We start from the raw sequence: 19,939 nt of genomic DNA on the forward strand, positions 1-19,939 counted from the left end.
AGAAAGCATAGGGTCTGTAACATTATTTAGGTCTGTGAGTGGTTTTGATTAACCAAACTGTTTATACATGCTAAACATGAACGGATGAGAAAAAGCTGCAGCAGCAGTGAGAAAGAAACTTCCTAAATAAAAATGACAGATTATATCCCTTTCACTAACAGCAAGTTGACGTAAAATGAATACTATTCTGGGATTCTTTTCCAACAGTTGTCTGTGTCTGAGTTTCAAACACATTTGTATGCTGCTCTTTGTTAACAGCAGTAAATACCTCATGGTTGCCAGGAATACCTTATTTTGCATTGATTCTGCCTAGTTTTAGCACTGCACATTCCTTCTGTGGATAAAGGAAGTTAGAAATATTGCAAATGACAGTTTGTGGAGATCCTGCTCTCTGACCTTTATCTGCATTTAACAACAGCTTAAATTCCACATTTTGTTCAGCATAGTAATCACACAAAAGTCTTCTAAATAGGCCCCTAGAAGCTGCTATTCAATATCTGAGAGTTGCTCCTATTGTAGGAGCATTTTTTCCCACATTTGGTTGGTTTAGGAGAAAAGTATTACTACATTTTTAGGTTTAGTCTATAGATATTTTTCCCTTTTAAAACTTTTAATGAGGGGTAGAAATGGTAATAGTCTGTTGTGTATTTTCTTTCTATGGCTTTCTGCCAACTATAGATAAGTCAACAGTCAAAACACTAAGAAGTTTTTCTGTTAATAATAAGGATAATTTGAGAAGTAGCTTGAAAAATGTGAGTGTTTCTGTCACATTGAAGTAAATCTCTTATCTGTCCAACAAACATTTATATAGAAAGCAGCTATTTCTAGCTATGTTAATGTCTTATTTATATAGCTTGTATCCATACCCTTCCTTGATTATATCTGGAAGTAATACATTTGTTAATAATGTTAAGCACTGAACACGTTTAATAAGCAGATAAAATGAGCTAAATAAGGAGACTATCAAAATTTTATTATACAATTAGTTTTTTTCCTTATTAAACTAGTGTTATGTATGAGTTATACTGACTATTTAGATTGTGTAGAAAGAGATTCAGAGATTCAGTGAGGAATTTTGAGAGATATGTAAATAATTTTACATTATGTAAATGGAAATATTGTAATATGTAGTTTGATATATGAAAATATAAACAATGCTGAAAATATTAGGTAATTCTAGACAGCAAAACAATTAAAGAAAATTTGATATTTTGAATTATTTTTTGTAATTTGGAAATCAAGTTTTAAATCTAAAATAAAGAAATACATGAAACAAAAGAACCTATCAATTCATTTTTCATAAATGGAAAGGACTGACTCTCCATGGGAAAAGGTTCTTAGCATAATCCTGGAGACCACTGGGTAAATTACTTCAAAATGGATGCACAATAAGGGAAGGAGTGATCTCAGTAATCACTGTCCTCAAAGAGCTGGGGTGAAAATCGAGGACAGATTTTCTTCCATGGGGCACAGCCCTACCAGTTTCCTGGAGCACCAAGACATCAGAAGTACTACTGCCCCCCCTTCACTGTCTACATCTGTTCAATGTAGACAAGAGGGATGGTCTATTGTGACTATTGGGCCTACAAAGTGTACATCTATTGTGAGCTCAAATGTATAGTGTATATAAAAATTCATTAGATGTTACAATAACCATGAAAAATAGGTCAAATAATTTACGACACTGAATGTTTAACAAGTGCAAGAGAAGCAGGCAAAGAAGCTGGATGAGTCTAAACCAAAAAGGCCATGTTGATATACAACAAGTACTGTTGGAGTTATGCTTGGTGAAAACAGATTATATGGAACCAGAAGTTAATAGACTAAAATTAATGTGACAGATATTAGGCCTAGTTGGTGAACAAAATAGTGAGGGGGATGAACTATGGCACCCACTTTTTCCCTTTTGGGGTTTCCTAAAAAGAGACTTTGAAAAATAATCAGTTCAGTTCAGCTCTCCCTCTCATCCCACCTTACATCCCCCCAGCTCATCCCCCAACCTACCAACACTGCAACGCATCTTGACTTATCTAAAGGACTTTCTTCCTGAGAGGAAGGCTCTCTGGCCTTGCTCTTGTTTAAGGAACTTTGTTTTCATCTGTGAGTGCTGAAAGTCATCACACTATCATGACATCCAGTCCTCAGTTCAGCAATGGGGATATCTAATTAGCAGCACCACAAAGGCATGTGTTTCCTTCCCTTGTTGTGTTATTTTCTGCCCCAGTGTTTCTTTCCTCCTGTTCTATCTCACTCTCTTGTCTTTTCATTGACATTTCCTCAGACACCTTAAAAACATTAAAGTCAAGATTCCTGATGTGTGGCTCCTGGTTTAGCTGTATCTTTCTCCACCAAGCATCTATACTATCTCATTGAGAGACACCACTGCATCCTCCTAAGAAGCTATCTGATCTGGAAATTATCTGAAGTTATTACCCCCTTTTGGCACTCTCTGAAAGAAACAAACAGAACCATTAAAAGGCCAGGTGCTAGTCTGTCATCCCTTCTGATCAATATATGCATGGGACCATTAGCGGAATGTGAAGAGATGACTTCCCCAGTGTTTTAAAAGACAGTCTACATGCTGTGTGGAGTCACATTTCATTCCCATCCTGTGATCTGGTTTTATTAACAAAGAGATAACATAGTTCATCTCAAGCCATCTCCCTATGCTTGGCTGCATCTAGGATCCTTATCTCAGGACACCTAGACCAGAATCTAGAGCTTCTTTGCTTCAAATTCTAGCTCCCTCATATAAAATCTCCCAGCAGGATCAATATCTTCAAGGACAAATCTACTGGAGTATTTCCCATTCCTCTTTAAAAGGGCTAGTGAGGCAACATGGACTCCAATATGCAGAAAAAATACAGCTTTATAGCATTATCTTTTCTGACCAGCTGGTGTAATTGAGTGACTCGGATAGTATCTAATAGCTTTGGAGAAGTGTACGCAGGCTAACACTCACTGAATGGGTATACCTGCTGTTTGTTACACAGGCTTGCAACCTAAGGGTTTTTGTTGGAAGTTCAAGTAGCAGTGTTTCCCAATAATGCTTTTTATTGTTTCCTCTTTGCAAAAAGGCTGTGACCTTTCATTTTAGATACAGATCTTCGTAGGGTCGTCCATGCCATTTTCATCTTAAAGTTGGATTATTGTAATGTGCTGTACAAGAGGCTACATCTTCAAACAATACAGAAATTAGCTAATGCAGATTGTGACTGCCCATTTATTAATCAGTACTGCATTACTCCTGTACACTGGCTACTGACTGATTTATAGGTGGATTATAAGGCATTGGTTCTAACCTGTAAATCCTTAAGTGAAATTGACTATAGCTACCTGTGTCATTGCTGCTCTCCTTACATGATTCTGTAGCAGTTGTGAACAGCCAAGACCCAAAGCAGTAGTTGTTCTTGATGTGGGGCCCTTGACTCTGGAATTCACTTTCCCACACAGTTTGCTTGAGTCCAGATTTGAGGACCTTCAGAGTATGCTGCAAGACTTTACCCAGATTTTACTGGGGAGGGAGTGGGTGCTGAAATGTATTTTAGAACTGATATCTAAGATTGTTCTTTGTTGGCATGGAGACAATTTGTACGTTATTTACTTATTATTTTAAGTTTTGCACATACACTGAACAATTTGTGGTTGGCAGATTTTAAAAAATGGCCTAAATAATTTGTCACCCCAATACTAACAAAGACCCAACATTTCAGCCCACTGGGATTTTTCCTTTCCATCAGTCATAATCATATGCAGTTCTCTCAGAATAAATGGTGAAGAACAAACATGGCAATATCATTGGATAACGTGAATACTCTAAAACTGCCCTCCTTGCAGAATTCTAAGTATTTCTTTATTGGAAATAGTGTAAGACTGCCTCATGTGTACTTCGCAGTGTGGTAGTACTGGAAAAACTGCAAGAATGGCAGGCCTCAGTTTTTACTATCCAGTTATGCTGAGTTTGCAATTTACACAGAGGCAATAATCTACATGCTTTGGTCCACTCTGCTTCTTTTGCATGGTTCAAGAGGCGTAAAGGTAGATGAACCTTCAAGATCACTCCAGGTGGAAATACTCCCAGTATAAGGGATTCCCAGCAGATATAGAGCCATCGGAGCCGTCTACATTTTCACCCTGCAGCTCTTGCTATAGTGGATGTCGGAGGCATGGAGAGGCCTGCCAGTTGAGGTGGAGTGGTTGGAGTGGAAAGCACTTCAAAAGATCAAAGACAGCCAGTGCAGTTTGGAACAGCCACAAGCACTCTACATTGTGCAGAGAATAAGAGAGTTGTAACCAGTTCCTTGATAATCTCTCCTTTCTCTGCTGCACCCAGTATAAAATGGACACAGAAGAGAATCTGGTCAATTGTCTAGTGAGCGCAGAGCTGGGATACAAGAATCACTGAGTTGAAGTTCCAGTTGTGACACTCCTCCGTGGCCTGGGACATCTCTCTCTGGCTCAGTTTTCCATTTGTACAATGGGACAATAATACTTTTCATGAAACCTCTACAAAGCCAAAAGGAGTTGAAGAGTGTGCAAATTAGTGCAGAATTTGTCCCTAATGCATTAAAATGAGCAACGTTCTTCATATAATCACAAAGGCCTAGATTTTTAAGATATTTTGGCATTGCTGTGCTCAGCATTGAGATGCCTAATTTATTTAGGAGCCTAACTCATTTACTGTAAATGGGATTTAAGCTTCTAAATGCCAATATCCCTTTTGAAAATGAGATTTAGGAGATACAATGCTGAGCACAGCAACTATTAAAAACCTTTAAAACTCTGGGACAAAGGGACCAGCTACAACTGTGGGAGAACAAGATATTTGCATTTCCTACATTTTTAATTTAAATAACAATTTACATTAATCTGGCTATGTCTGCATTGCACAGGGCAACATAACAAGTGGCCCATAAACTGGTTAAATGATTTGCCCAATGACATAAAATTAATTTATGACACAGTTAAGACGAGAAGTCATGAGTGGCTTCCTAGTCCTGCATCCAATCTACTAGACCATGCTGCCTCCCTTAATGTTGGATTTCTTAGGTGCTTTATGTGCAAAAAGGAAGGAAACACTCAGTTCTTTTCATTTTTAAAAACAGTCTACTTTAAAAAGTTTACTTTAACTTTTTCTTATTTGGGCTTCTAGCAAGGGGCATTTATCTTTTGAATGGTAGGGGGAAAGAGGTATGGGGAGATATGATTTGTATCAGTTGCTGGAAACAGCTGTTTATTGTAATTTAGCACTATGTGTCAAGATATCTAGATGATAGACAAACTATAAATGAAGGAAATAAAAAATAAAGCATTAATTTTCCTGCAGAGCTGTCAGTATTTCAATTACAGAAAAAACACAATAACTCTCTCTGTTTGTGCTACTTACAATTTGGGAGCCTCACTCCTCCCACTTCCTCATCTCTTTAGCACCCAAATTCTCAACCTTTAACTACAAATACAATAACAATAATTACCCTGTCACTGGACACTATGCCAACATGCTGATGAGAATGGGAAGGGAGAACTACTCTCCACTTCTTTACATAATGCTGTAAATTGCAGGGCCTGAATGGACTTTGCTAAAAATCTTAGTACGCTATTGAGCAAGTCCAGAAATTATTTGTTTACAAATGTATAACTATAGATATTTTTTTCATATGTAACTAAGAGACTTCCTCCTCATGGATATCAAGTTAAAAATGTTTTTGTGCAGTTGTTTTTGATCCATCTAACTTAGACATAACAAAGTTGAATAGATTTTTTTAGGCTTCCAACAATAGAACAATAACTTCCTGACTGAAAGCAAACAGGGACATTTTCCAAAGGAGAACTTTTCACTGCTCATGTGAGTATTAGCTAATAGAACTTGACTGCCACATGGGCCTTTCTTCACCTGCAGCTGAGATCACTACCTCCTTATTGAGGATATTACAAGCAAAAGGAGGTTTCGTAGAGGACACTGCTGTAACAGCACTGCTCCCTAATCTGCTCTCCAAATATGTCTGGAAGCACTGTCATCCCTATTGAGGATATCAACAGGGCAGGATGCTTTAAACAAAGGACTGCTATGTGAACAAGCCTGTATTTTCTTTTTGATGCTTATAATTTTCAGCTGTTAGCTTTATTTGTATAAAATGCCTATCTTATAAATCTTATAATCTATTTAAAGATGTTCTATAATTTGTAGATTTAACATTTATTTGATACAGTTATCTATGAAAGGTATTTTTAAGGAAGGATCAAGGTTTCCTATTTTTTAATGTAACATTATTGGAGTTCCAGGGATTTTTTGTTTTTAATATTTGTGTGTTGTGTAACTTCATCTGTGTTTTTTATATTTACTTTGGCATTACAAGAGAGACTTGTTATCTTGGCAAAAATGAGTCAGAGAGAATACAGGTCATCTGAGAAGATAAAGCAACAGAAGCAACTTGATCAATATATTAAATTGAAAATTAGCAGTGAAGATAAAGATTCCTCAGTGACTAATTTATTGTCAGAGGCTGTGGTCCGCACCACATGCGCATCTAGCCTGCATACAGGTTTAGGCTCTGTGTCTTCTCGGAAAGTGGACATAACATGAAGGACTTTACAACCAGCTTTTTAAAATGATGAATAAAAAACTAGCAGTTGTATTCCCAAGAATTAAAAAACCTGGAAATACTAATAGAACCACTGAAAAGGGATCAATTATCCTATTAAAGAACAGGACCAAATTAAGATGTATTTGAATAGCTCTAAAATATTAGCAGGCACATTAAGATAACACTTTATTACATCATAGGTTGGGGTCTCTGGAGAATATGTCAAGACTCTCCAACCATCATATTTTAGGATTAGAAAAAGAAACAGAGGGTTATGATCCTTCTGTTCCTTTACCTGAAGAATTATTGGGGGAGTAGTTTAATCCACTATTAAGTATACAACGTGCTTTTGAATGACTTCCTCTTCCATGCACACTTGTGAAGCAAAAAGGGCACTGGGAACAAAAGGACATTTTCTGGTTGCTTTTAACATGTAGCAGATTGAAATGAACATTTATATTGTCTTAAAAAGAAGATTAGTTATCAAGAAACACAGAGTTATAATGTTTTCAGATAGTGAAAAAGAAACAAGTCATAAGCAGAACACATTTATAAAATAGGCACACACATTGCAATATTTTATCCTACGAGACTGAGATACTTCTGGGACTAACCAAAATCACCTTGATTTTGATAAGGTTTGAAAGGTTTTTGTTTCAAAGCATCCTATATCAATTTTAGTTGAGGGAAAATCTTTGGAAGCAGTAACTTTGATCTTACTAAAAATCCTTATTTTTCTGAATCTTCAGCAGCAAAATCCTAGATATAAAATAAAGTTTGGACATATGTATTTAATAAATGGAAAATTTTTCCCGTTGGAATTATGTAACATGCCTTACTAACAGCACCATAATAGCTTATTTAACTATTAACAGATGTGCTGTAAATTATTTTGTCTTTGTGATTGCTCTAATTTTGTTAGCATTATTACTAGTGACAGTAAATAAGATTATTTTATAGCATTTGTTTTTTTAAAAATTGATAAAATGAAGAGAGGAATACAAAAGTCACATGTAACCTTAGCATTCATACACCAAACAACAATACAAGGGATGATTTCAGACTCCACTAATCTATGACTCAGCAAGATTTGGGGCATCCCCCAAATCTTCAGCCTGCTACTTCTCTGCACCCCCTCTTCTGCTGTCACACACACAGAGCTGGCAGTGTGTGCTCTGCACAATAGCTGAATCAGTCAAATATTGAAAGACTGAAGGAGTAGCATTATGGACCTAAGATGCATCCCCTTATCAGTAGGCTACGTTGTCTCCTGCTCATTAAGGTCCTGTTCCTACATGTGCTTAACTTTACAAACGTGAATTGTGCCAACAAAGTCAATGGGCCTACTCATGTATAAAGTTAAGTATGTGCATAATTGTTTTCAGGATTGGGTCTAAATTGCTAATGTTACTCACTGAAACCGGTTTCAGAGTGGTAGCCATGTTAATCTGTATCAGCAAAAACAACGAGGAGTCCTTGTGGCACCTTACAGACTAACAAATTTATTTGGGCATAAGCTTTTGTGGGCTAGAACCCACTGCATTTGATGCATGGAGTGGAAAATACAGGAGCAGGTATAAATACATGAAAAGATGGGAGTTGCCTTACCAAGTGTGAGTTCAGTCTAATGAGACAATTCAAGGGAGGAGTAACAGTAGGGGGAAATTAGTATGGAGGAAATTAGGTTTACACACCACACAACAAAAACACCAACTCAGGAACCAAACCCTGCAACAAACCCCGGTGCCAACTCTGTCCACATATCTATTTAAGGGACACCGTCATAAGACCTAACCACATCAGCCACACCATCAGGGGTTCGTTCACCTGCACATCTACCAATGTGATATATGCCACCATGTGCCAGCAATGCCTCTCTGCAATGTACATTGGCCAAACCGGACAGTCTTTACGCAAAAGAATAAATGGACACAAATCTGACATCAGGAATTATAATATTCAAAAACGAGTAGAACACTTCAATCTCCCCGATCACTCAATAACAGACCTAAAAATGGCAATTCTTCAACAAAAAAACTTCAAAAACAGACTCCAACGTGAAACTGCAGAACTGGAATTAATTTGCAAACCGGACACTATCAAATTAGGCCTGAATAAAGACTGGGGGTAGTTGGGTCATTATAAAACCTAAACCTAATTTCCCCCTACTGTTACTCACATCTTCTTGTCGACTGTTTGAAATGGGCCATTCTCATTATCACTACAAAAGTTATTTTTCCTCAGTTGGTATCCTACTGTTAATTGAATTGTCTTGTTAGACTGACCTCACACGTGGTACGGCAACTTCCATCTTTGCACATATTTATACCTGCTCCTGTATTTTCCACTCCATGCATCTGATGAAGTGGGTTCTAGCCAACAAAAGCTTATGCCCAAATACATGTTAGTCTCTAAGGTGCCACAAGAATGCCTCATTGTTTTTACTGCAACCAGAAGTTCCAGAATTAAATCCTACCTTAAATGATCTAAAAGTATTTAAAATATTTAATAAGCATCTAAATTTCATTTGGATGAACAAACAATCCAAATTGCATAAAAAGGAGGGAGCTCAGTGCCCTCTACCCAAAACATATTCACAGCTTGTCCTGGAGATGTGACAGACAGAAGCACTTTGGAAATTGGCTCCACCAGATGTTTATCAGAAGTGAATTTGTATTATTACTATTAATTGGGTTTATTGCAGTAGTGCCTACAGACCAACCAAGATGGGAACCCTATTGTGCCAGGCATTGTACAAACAAAGAGTAGTAGACAGTCTCTGCCCTGAAGAGTTTACAGACTAAATAGACACAACAGACACAGGGTGGGGGAATGGCTATAACACACTAAGCTGAGTGAACAATGTGATGGCAGTAAATGTTATGTTAGTTCCTTTTTCTGTGGGTGTGGGATTAATTAGGAGGGGGTCAGCTAATTGGAAAGAAAAGGGAATGGAAACGGATCACGGAAGGAAAGGGGAGCAAAGGAAACAGGACAAGGGAGAAGAGGGCAAGAGGGCAGGTGTGGAGTAATGCTGAGGTTAAGAGACAGAAAGGGACATGTTTGGTGCAAAAGGCCAATCAGCACAGGTCAGCGAAAATGATAGAATCATAGAAATATAGGGCTGGGAGGAACTTTAAGAGGTCATCTAGTCCATCTGCCAGTGCTGAGGCAGGACCTGGTATACCTAGACCAGTGGTCACCAATCGGTAGATTGTAATCGACTGGTCGATTGTGGAGCCTCTTTCAGCTGATCTCAGTCACAGGCTAGAGTCACCAAGCCTCCTGCAGCCAAACTGGGAGATCGGCTGCTACCAGTCTGGCGGCGCAGGAGGGCTAAGGCAGACTCCCTGCCTGCCCTGGCCCCGTATTGCTCCCAGAAGTGGCCTGCATGTCCGGTAGCGGCTCCTGGGGGGGGAGGGGCAAGGGGTCTCCATGCGCTCCCCTCGCCTGAAGGCACCACCCCGGCAACTCCCATTGGCTGGGAATGAGCGGGGCAGGGCATCACAGAAGGGGTGGCGCAGAGATGTGGCCTCAGGGCAGTGGTGGGGCAACAGTGATTGGGTTTGTGTAATTACTGTTATTTCTACATTTTCTTTGAAGTAGATCCTGGGTTGCACTTAAATTCAAAAAGTGATCTTGTGCTTAAAAAGGTGACTTAGACCATCCTTGACAGGTGTTTATCTAATCTGGTTTTAAAAACCTCTAATTACAAGGATTCCACAAACTCACTTAGGAGCCTAGTCCAGTACTTACCTGTTGCTATAGCTGGGAAAATTTTCCCCAATATCTAATCTAAATTTTCCTTGCTGCAGATAAAGCTGATTACTTCTTGTCCTACCTTCAGTGCTCATGGAGAACAACTTATCACCATCCTTTCTATAACAACTTTTACATATCTGAAGACTGTTTTCAGATCCCCCATCAGTCTTTTTTCTTAAGACTAAACATACCCAGTTTCTTTAATCGTTCCCCATAGGTCAGGTTTTCTAAACCTTTTATCATTTTTATTGCTGTCCTCTTGACTCTCTCCAATTTGTCCACACCTTTCTTAAAGTCTGGCACTCAAAACTGGACACAATATTCCAGCTATGGCCTCACCTTAGTATAGTGGAACAATTACCTCCCATGCCTTGGAGATGACACCCATGTTAATATACCCCAGAATGATATTAGCCTTTTTGCATCTGCATCACATTGTTGACTCATATTCAATTTGTGATTCATTATAACCCCCAGATCCTTTCTCCAGTACTACTGCATAGCCACTTACTATGCAGTACTACTGCATAGCCCTGTCTTGCCTTTGTGCATTTCATTTTCCTTTCCATATGGAGTACTTTGCATTTTATTTTGTCCATAGCCCCAGTAGCAGTGGGTGCTGAACCCACCTACCCCTTTTGTCAGGGATATTTTCAGTGAAAGTTAGGGACAGGTCAGGGGCTGCCGTGAATTTTTGTTTATTGCCCGTGACCTGTCCATGACTTTTACTAAAAAATATCAGTGACAAAAAATTAGCCTTACTAATGATTCTGAGATTGCTTCGGTTAGTTCTTAAGTAGGCTGGGGTGTATTTCATCAGGCCCTGTCAACTTGAATTAATCTAAATTATCTAAATATTATTTTACCTGTTTTTTCCTTATTCTGGCTGGTGTTCCTTCCCCGTTGTTATTAATATTAATTGTATTAAGCATCTGGTCCCAATTAACCATTTTTGTGAAGACTGATGCAAAATGGTCTTAAATACCTCAGCCTTCTTGTTGTCATCTGTTATCTACTCCACTTCCCCACTAGACAGTTTACTTACACTTTTCTTCTTTCCCTTACTCCAAATGTATTTATAGAACTTCTTATTGCCTCTTATGTCCCTTTTTAGGTGTAACTCATTTTTTGCCTTAGCCTTTCTGATTTTGTCCCTACATGCTTGCAGTATTCTTTTGTAGTCATCCTTACCAATTTGTCCATATGTCCACATTTTTTTAGGATTCCTTTCTGATTTTCAGGTAATTAAAGATCTCTGATGAAGTCATATTAGCCTCTTACTATTCACATTGGAATAGTTTACTATTTTGCTGTTAATATTGTCTCTTTGAAAAACTGTCAGCTCGCCTTAATTCCTCTTTCCTTTAGATATTCTTCTCCATGGACCCTGCCTACCAGTTCTCTGAGTTTGTTAAAGTCTGCTCTTTTGAAGTCCATTGTCCTTATTCTGTTACTCTCACTCCTTCCTTTCCTTAGACTCATAAAATCTACCATTTCATGATCACTTTCACCCAAATTGCCTTCAACCTTCAAATTCCTAACCAATTCCTTCCTGTTAGTCAGAATCAAGTCTAAAATGGCTGTTGCCCGGTTACTTCCTCCATCTTCTGAAACAAGAAGATGTCCCCAATACATTACAAGGACGTAATGGATATTTTATGTTTTGCCAAGTTACATTTCTAACAGATGTCTGAGTAGTCAAACTCTCCCATTACTACAGGTCTTGTGTTTTGGATATTTCTGTTATTTGTTCTAGAAGTGCCTTGTTCACCTCCCGCTCCTGATTTGGTGGTCTACTGTAGAGCCCTACCATGATGTCACCCTAGAATTTTTCCTCTTTTATCTTCACTCAGAAACTTTCAGCTGGTCTGTCTCTCACCTTCTTCTGGAACTCAGAACAAGTGAATACATTCTTGATGTATAATGCAACACCTTCTCCCTTTTTTCCCTGCCTGTCCTTCCTGAACAAACTATAGCCCTCTATACTGTTTTTCAACCTTTGGTCTGTGGACCCCTGGGAGTTCACAGACTATGTCTAAGGGGTACACAAAAGGGTGTCGTTACCATAGAACAGTGGTTTTGAACCTGTGATTCGTGGACTCCTGGGGGTCTGCAGACTATGTCTAAGATTTTTAAAGGGGTCCACACCTCCATTTGAAATGTTTTAGGGGTTCACAAATGAAAAAAAGGTTGAAAACCACTGCTCTATACCAATATTCTAGTCATGAGATTTATCTCACCATGTCTCAATGATGTCAATTAAGTAATAATTTAGGTTTTGTACTAAGACCTTCAGCTCTTCCTCTTTGTTCCCTCTACTCCTTGCATTTGTGTTTAGACATTTAAGATGTTAAGCAAATTCCCCTCCTTGTTGCTCCTTTGACCCTTGAAGTCTTTCAACCATGATTTGAGGACTTCCATAGCTCAGACATAGGTCAGAGGTTTATTGCAGAAGTGGGTGGGTGAGATTCTGTGCCTGCATTGTGCAGGAGGTCAGACTAGATGATCATAATGGTCCCTTCTGACCTTACTATCTATGAATCTATGAATAGTACTTTACCATTTCCCCTCCAACTTCCAGCACTCTGTCAAGGTCACCTTTTTTAAATCCTTCCTGTGGGTTTTTGTCACCTGCCCCCTTTGAACCTAATTTAAAGTCCTCCCTCCTCACTAGTTTGGTGAGTCAGTGTCCAAAGATGCTCTTCCCCTGCCAGGTCAGGTGGATGCCGTCTCTTCTTCCTTTATGAAACAGTGCTGCTTGGTCAAGGAAGCCAAACCCCTCCTTTTGACACCATCTGCACAGCCATGTATTAATCTCCAGGAAGTGAGTGTCCCGGCCTGGGCCGTTACTCTCAACTAGGAGGATGGATGAAAACAGTACCTGCACTGTTGATTCCTTCATCTTTGCTCCCGGTCAAAACTTTACAAAAGTGTAGGTAGGACATAATACTGACTGGTCTGCGCTGTCCCATTTGAACACAGAAGAACAAGTTATTTCCCTGTTAGCAGGCATACAAAATGAAGTGTCAGTTTCCTTACTGCAACATGGACAGTGAGACAAGTGTTTAGAGCTTAATAAATCAATCAACACTTAATAAAAATAGTCTCTGTGATGAATTTCCTTCCTCTTGTTTCAAAGACTTTTAAAGAAGGCAATGGGATGGAGGTTCCCTCAACCTATCACCTAACCACCTGTAAACACACTGCTACTTTAGGCTTTTTGATTAGCACTGGAGACCATCCAGAATTTCTGGCATAATCCTTGGGGCAGATTCTAAATCAGATTCAATGTGGTGTGATGTGGTGATATTGTAATAGAACATCATTTTGTCTTTTCCTCCCTCATGCTATCTTGAGTTTTATATTGTGATGTATTGGCATGTCATGATTAAGCTAATGTGCTTGTGCTACGTAACATTGTAAGGGAGGCGTATGATCCATTGGACGAACTTCTAAAAGTTCTAAAAGTGTCTAGTAGCTGTAGACACATTTTCTCTAATGTAATGGTAAATTCTCTGTTGGCTGTGGCACAAAGTTGCTGAGGGTGCATTCAATGGTACTATGGTCACGAGTCTGGGATGCTTCAAATTGAAGTCTCATGACTTTAATAGCGATGGTAAGACTGAGTTTCTGAGCAGCCCTTAGCTCTGTAGCAGGCCAACCATATACTGTAGGTTAACTTTTCAAAAAAGGAAAAGAATTGTGATCTACCATATTCAAAGGGGTTTTGAGTCTTGAGAAGAATTAATTATCTCTTTGTTCAAACTTGGAACGTTTTTCAGATTTTTGGTGCTGCTAAAACTTCCAAATTACGTTTAATCAATAGATTCAAAATTTTGTATGCTATGATCTCTAACTAATTTTTAAAAATAAATCACTACATTCCCCTTTTCTTCCCTCTTCCTAATCTTCACTTTTCCCTGTATGCCTGCCTCCAAGTATCTTTCCTTGTTTCTTTCAATGCCCATTTCCCTCAGGGAATTGTCCTATATATTTTTCATCCTATTGGAATGTTTCATTTGATATATTTTCTCTAAAATCCTCCATTTTATTCAAGTTTTTCTTTTTTAGTTTAGCCCTTTCCGCTGTATTTGTTCTTGCATTAAGTGTTTTCTTTCTCTCTTTCTCCTTTGTGCCAACCTCTCTCCACCACTATCTTTTTCTTGCATTTCTACACCCTTAGTCCTCTCCTCTCTGTTTCTCTGAAGATGAAAGTCAGAAAACAGACCCTGTTCATAGTCCAAATGCAGGTGAAGATTGCATTTAGGAAGGTGAATGGGTACAGAGTGAAGTGATTTGATAGACCTACATCACTACCATTGCTCACCCTTTATTCTATCTGTGTGAGGGTGGAGTCCAGAGTACTGGAAGTGTAGTGGTTTGGGAAAGTCCTGAGCTAGAGAGATGGCAAAGATAAAGTCTGGGGCAGAGGCAATGCTGGAGCTTGAAATAGTGGTAAAACAGAGTGACAGAGATTAGGGCTTATGCCAATGGCACAACTGGAGGTCAAGGCATTGCTGAGGTATTACAGAGGTTGTGACTCACAAGTAGGGATGCCAACTTTCCAATTTCTTAAAACCAGACACTATACCCTCCCACCCCATTGCTCGATCGCCCCCACTCCACCCCCTGCCAGTCGCTGTCTCCCCACTCTCTCAGGACTCACCTGTAGGGTTGCCAACTTTCTGCTCACACAAAACTGAACACCCTTGCCACGCCCCTTCTCCAAGGCCCTGCCCCTCACTCACTCCATCCCCCTCCCTCTGTTGCTTGCTCTCCTTACCCTCACTAACTCACTCATTTTCACTGGGCTCGGCTGGGGGTTGGAGTGCAGGGGGGTGAGGACCCTGGCTGGGGGTGAGGGCTCTAGTGTGGGGTCGGGGATGAAGGATTTGGGGTGCAGGAGGGGGCTCTGGGCTGTGGGGGTTCAGAGTGTGGGAGGGGCTCTGGGCTGGGGCACGGGCTTGGGATGCGGGGGGGTGTGAGGGCTCTGGCTGTAGGTGCAGACTCAGGTGTGGGGCTGGGGATGAGGGGTTTGGGGTGTAGGAGAGTGCTCTGGGCTGGGACTGAGGGCTTTGAGAGCAGGAGGGAGATCAGGGCTGGGGCAGGAGGTTGGGGCTCGGGAGGGCTGAGGGTTGTGGCTGGGGATGGGGGTTCTGGGGTGAGGCTTGGGATGAAGGGTTTGGGGTGCAGGAGGGGGCTCCAGGCTAGGGCTGAGGGGTTCAGAAGGCAGGAGGGGTATCAGGGCTAGGACAGGTGATTGGGAAGAGGGAGGAGGTGCAGGCTCCGGGTGTCGCTTACCTCAAGCAGCTCCCGGAAACAACAGCATGTCCCCACTCTGGCTCCAGCATGGAGACGCAGCCAGGCAGCTCTATGTGCTGCCCTCTCTGCAGGCACTGCCCCTGCAGCTCCCATTGGCCACAATTCCTGGCCAATGGGAGCTGCGGAGGGGTGCTTGGGGCCAGGGCAGCATGCGGAGCCTACCTGGCTGCCCGTAAGCCTAGGAGCTGGGGGCAGGGGGTGTCATGCTGCTGCTTGAGCGCGCGTGCAGCCACAGCAGGCAGGGAGTCTGCCTTAGCCCTGCTGTGCCACGGACCGGACTTTTAACAGCTCGGTCAGCACTTCTGACCAGAGCCGCCAGGGTCTCCTTTTCACCAGGCGTTCTGGTCAAAAACCAGGGAGTGGTCTTCTTTGGGGTGGTGATACTAAGAATGGGGGAAAGTGCAAAGCTGCCAGCTCCCTCAATATTATCCCAAGGACCATCATGATTTTATGCTTCACAGCTTCTCAGTCTGCTGATTTGACAAATCTTGTGAACTTTTGCCCTTAATCAAAATGGCTGCCATCTCCTATTACCTTATAGTTGTACTATTGTCCTAAGTGAAAGTCTCCGCCTTCGGTTAAAACGACATCCGTTTCCATGCAGCTTTGCGGAATGAAGTGAGGCTGCCTTTAGGAACGAGTGCTGCCCTCTCGTTCGCTGCGGGACTGAAGCCAAGCTGCCTATAGGGAATACTGCCACCCTCTGGGCTCTCCGTTTAGGAATCTGGACGGTAGGGCTGGTTGAAAAACAAAACAAACGTTGTGAAATTTGGTTTTGGTCAGTTTTGAATTACAGAAATATTTGACCAGCTCTGTTGGACTGGAAGAGACTGAGGAGATGTAATGTGCTAAAGAAGCAGAGTCAAGATGAGGGGGCAGGAGTTGGTGGGAGGAAAGGGAAAATATAGGGAACAAGTACATGTGGACGAGCATGCAGAGGGAGTGTAAGTGGGGCTGGGGAGTAGATGGGGCAGGGAGAGAAACAGGAACGGGCTGGGAGGAGGGAGATGGAGGCGGGTTGAGGTAAGGGGGAATGGGGAAGGGCAACGTGGCAACTCTACAACCCTAGAAGCCAGAGAATGAGAGAACTTCCCTACACTGCAGGCCATGGAGGCCCACATTTGTGTGATTTAAAGGTTGAATTTTGAACCTGAAATAATCACACCCCTCCAAGGGCTTGGGATGGCTTGTCCCTAAAGACTCGGGGCAGAGAAAGCGTGGGTTTGGTTTTAATTCCGTGAGGCTATTATAATAATGTGGTGTTTGATTCATGACTTTTGAACCCTAAGGACAGCAGCACTAAGGTGGTGCTGGGCCCCAGCACGGTGATACAGTCTTCGGTGGGGACACAGGACGCAGAGTAAGTTTGGGACCGTCCCTTTTGAACGTTCCTCACGCGTACCATGGGGTGGGAGGAAGAGGGGCATTTGGACTCCATCTCTTGGAGCAATAACGCAGGGGGCTGGAGGGAGATCGATTGGAAACCGCCGCCCCGATTGTGGTAACGGGAGAGGAGGGGATCGGCGCTGGGGACTCTTTCCTCCTCTGCCAGATGCGGCGAGGGGATAGAGCCAAAAAGACGCATAGCGGACGAAACGGCCTCTCCCGCCCGTTCTCGCGAGAGCCGGAGAAGGGGTGGGGCGTCAGCGGGGCTATGACTGGCGACTCGGAGCTGTCGCCATTGTGAGTTCTGCAGGCGGAGGCGGCTGGGCCGCCCGCAGCGGGGGGTGTCTGGGACAAGAGGAGACGCGGGCTCGGGTGAGTAGGGGACAGAAGGAGTGGCTCGGTGTGTGGGGCTCCCCCTGCCTGGCCGCGGGGACATTGACGGAGGTTGAGGCCCGCAATATCCATCTTGTCTCTGGGCTGTGGCGGCGGAGCAGGCCCGGCCGGGCCGCAGAGCAGCCAGGTCTCTACCTGGCCCGGAGAGACTCAGCCTCTTTGTCGCCCGCTGTCCCGCCCACCCTGCCAGGCTTGGGGTGAGGCACGAACAACCAGCCCCCCTTCCGCCACCAGCTCTGACTCTTCTACACCCTCTGTCCCCAGCTCACCAGGTGTGGATCAGCCCTGCCAGTGCCACCCTCCGAACCGCTTCAGCCTGGGCCCCCAACACCAGGCCAGCCCCGGTCGGGCTTGCTGAGCAGCGCAGGCTCGCTCCCGGCATGATCCCTCCCCTTTCTCTCCGCTGGGCCTAGGGAGTTGCCCTGTTCCCTCTCCTGACAGGGCTGCGGGAGTAGCCGCACCTTCCTGAGTGAGTCTGTGGTGGAAACTTGACCCCGATGGACTGAGTGGTCTGGGAGGGCTCATAGAGTTAATCAATTCTATATCTGTGCAGAAGTCCCAATTATTCCTTCTCCTCCCCGTTACCACCACTAAGACAGAAGACGGGAAGGGGGGTGCAGAATGGCTGTTGAAGGGGAATTGTTCATTGTCTTGTTGTAGGTCCCACCATGCCAGAACTAGTCGCTGGAGGGAACTTTAGGAAGGGTCATATCCCAAAGCAAAGGGAACATAAACCATCCGTAAGAGACGCTTCTTCCTCCCTTCTACCCCACTCCCCAAACTCCTGAGGCAGAGACCTTCCTAACAGGCAGAGAGGCAGGGATGCTGGCTGTATGCATCCCCTCCACATGAAGTATTTTGGGATCACACTGATGGCAGAAGGGGCATATGCACACTTCTATTGTGTAGTGCTGCAGTGGCCCTTTCAGAACTGGTGTAAGTTAAGGAAGGCCTTAGTGGTCATCTGATCTGCAGAATGGGCCTCTGGCAGCTGTAAGACACAGGGAAATGCGTTTTTTCCCTCTCAGCCGGATTCTCTTCTGATTAAAAACAGCTTCTGATTTTAGCACTCCAATGATGAACCAGCACCAACCCTGATCCTATTCAGTACTGCAAAGTCCAAGTGTTCAAAAGTCATTAGTAAGGTTCTCCAAAAATCCCAGTAGCTTTAGAAATATTTTTGCCTTCTGTTTTTAAATCTTTAGCGTGTGCTTGGATCATGATTTTTCTTTTTCCTAGCTATCACGGTTCCAGAAAAATTACTTGAATTTTCTATTACTTAAAATCTGAAGTGGTCCCCTCATCACATGCTTCCAAGCTAAAATTGCAGGACCCATAAGCATTGCTTCTTTCCTTGGCCCCCTGACTCCCACGTCTCCCTGTGGTGGGGCAGAAAGATTGTTCTTGAAACACCAAGCTGAAGTGTTCATTTTCTCCTTCCCTTCCTGGAGCTGATGACTGGAGAGGCTCCAAGTCAGTGCCAGCCCCTATCCTCTCCATCTCTTCTCTGTGGTGAACTGGTAGACTCTTAAGCCTGGTTGTCCTTTTGTACTATACCCAGAGGCACTGATGGATTGTGAGAAGGGTGAGACAGTGGCTTCTTGGCTTGCCAGTACTGGAGTTGAAGGAGAAACGATGGCATCTTTTACCCCTTTGCTACACTTAAGTGTTTAGGAGGCAATGGGATTTAGAGAACCTACAGCAACTCTCAAACTTAATATCTCTTACCACTTTCTTATGACAGTCCTAGAGGTTACTTCTAATACTGAAAGTACCTTATTATGGTAAGGAAAACAGTTATCCATGAAAATCATCTTTTCATGTCCATTCAGTTAGGGATGTACGCCATATTTTTCAGAACTGGACATCATAAGGGCACACCACTCTGCCAATTCAGTAGTAGATCCTTGCACCATTCATCTAGTTTCTCATTCATTTTAATATGCAATGATTTTTGGGATTGTGCTGAGAACATAGTACGTCCCTCTCAGTAAAATCTGCAGTGGCTCTTCTGCAAAACTGTCTGAACACGGTCCCAACTTCTGTGCATTTTATGAGGCTCATCCCAGTGGCTGTGGTTTGGCCTAGGAGTTTACTTGTAGTGACAAAAGTATCAAATGCTCCATGCCTTTTTGTTTGGTGTGGACTTTGAACTGATCCGGGCAACTATCAGTCTTCCTGGGGATTAAGCACTAAGCACTTCTTCCTCAGAGACCAGTCTATGGGCTTCTAAAACAAAGTTCGGGAAAGCTAACACTTAAATTTTGGTGCATATCCAATTGCTAGTTTTTAGCATATAGTCTACCAAATTATTAATTGGCTGAACACTTAAAATACACTTGTCAAATTTTAGTTTTTTATAAAAACTGTTTTCAGTACCACAAATCTACTTTCGTAGAATATCAGGGTTGGAAGGGACCTCAGGAGGTCATCTAGTCCAACCCCCTACTCAAAGCAGGACCAATCCCCAATTTTTGCCCCAGATCCCTAAA

The 19,939-nt window shown here is 42.4% G+C and overlaps 1 protein-coding gene across 5 annotated transcripts in view; it reads left to right on the forward strand.

The window, feature by feature from the left end:
- The first annotated feature begins 17,320 nt into the window (after window positions 1-17,320).
- The window catches only part of MARCHF7 (membrane associated ring-CH-type finger 7), a 33,787-nt gene continuing 31,168 nt past the window's right edge, over window positions 17,321-19,939 (forward strand). For 3 of the 5 annotated variants that reach the window (XM_077830427.1, XM_077830423.1, XM_077830429.1), the window contains exon 1: window positions 17,321-17,426. The gene's annotated coding sequence lies outside the window, so the exon portion shown is untranslated. Of the gene's footprint in view, window positions 17,427-17,711; window positions 17,917-18,107; window positions 18,188-19,939 lie in introns of all 5 variants that reach the window. The other 2 variants (XM_077830425.1, XM_077830426.1) reach the window with 2 other exon arrangements.

The sequence above is a fragment of the Eretmochelys imbricata genome, chromosome 11, assembly GCF_965152235.1.
Source record: "Eretmochelys imbricata isolate rEreImb1 chromosome 11, rEreImb1.hap1, whole genome shotgun sequence".
Classification (NCBI taxonomy): Eukaryota; Metazoa; Chordata; order Testudines; family Cheloniidae; genus Eretmochelys; species Eretmochelys imbricata.